Genomic DNA, 604 nt, shown 5'->3' on the forward strand with positions numbered 1-604 from the left:
ACTTTAGGTGTAAGATTTTAGCCGATAATATAGTATGACACTTATCAAATTCCTATCACTGAATGTAAGGGGATTACGCAATCATGTCAAACGAAGGGCATTATTTTCGTATCTAAAGAATCAAAAAGCTGATTTCTATTGTCTCCAGGAAACATTCTCATTGAAAGGAGACGAAATCTCTTGGGCTACAGAATGGGGTGGGAAAGTTTTTTTCTCACATGGTACAGAACACTCTAAAGGTACTTGCATATTACAGAGACCAAATTCTTTGTTTACATCTAGCATCCAGTTTATTGATCCAGATGGTAGAATAGTCATTGTTAAAACTAGGGAAGGCGATGAGGATCTTTTTTTAGCTTCTGTGTACACTCCTTGTGACCCTCAAAACCAATGTTGTTTTATTCAGAATTTATGTACTGTTATTGTTTCTAACACAAACACGTCCAAAGTTATCATTGCTGGTGACTGGAATACTACTCTTCACTCAATAGATAAATACGGAGGATGCCCATGGTTTGGGACGAACTATAGAAACTTTCTTCTTCATTTTATGGATGAACTAGGTCTTGTCGACCCCTATCGGGCCTTACATCCTAAGCGAAAA

The 604-nt window shown here is 37.3% G+C and overlaps 1 protein-coding gene across 1 annotated transcript in view; it reads left to right on the plus strand.

Moving 5' to 3' along the window:
- The window catches only part of LOC137995563 (uncharacterized), a 1,538-nt gene extending 1,168 nt beyond the window's left edge, over positions 1-370 (plus strand). Inside the window, exon 1 of the mRNA XM_068841090.1 lies at positions 1-370. This exon is cut by the window's left edge and continues 1,168 nt beyond it. The gene's annotated coding sequence lies outside the window, so the exon portion shown is untranslated.
- The last annotated feature ends 234 nt before the right edge of the window (positions 371-604 follow it).

This window comes from Montipora foliosa, chromosome 3, assembly GCF_036669935.1.
Source record: "Montipora foliosa isolate CH-2021 chromosome 3, ASM3666993v2, whole genome shotgun sequence".
In the NCBI taxonomy this organism is placed as follows: Eukaryota; Metazoa; Cnidaria; class Anthozoa; order Scleractinia; family Acroporidae; genus Montipora; species Montipora foliosa.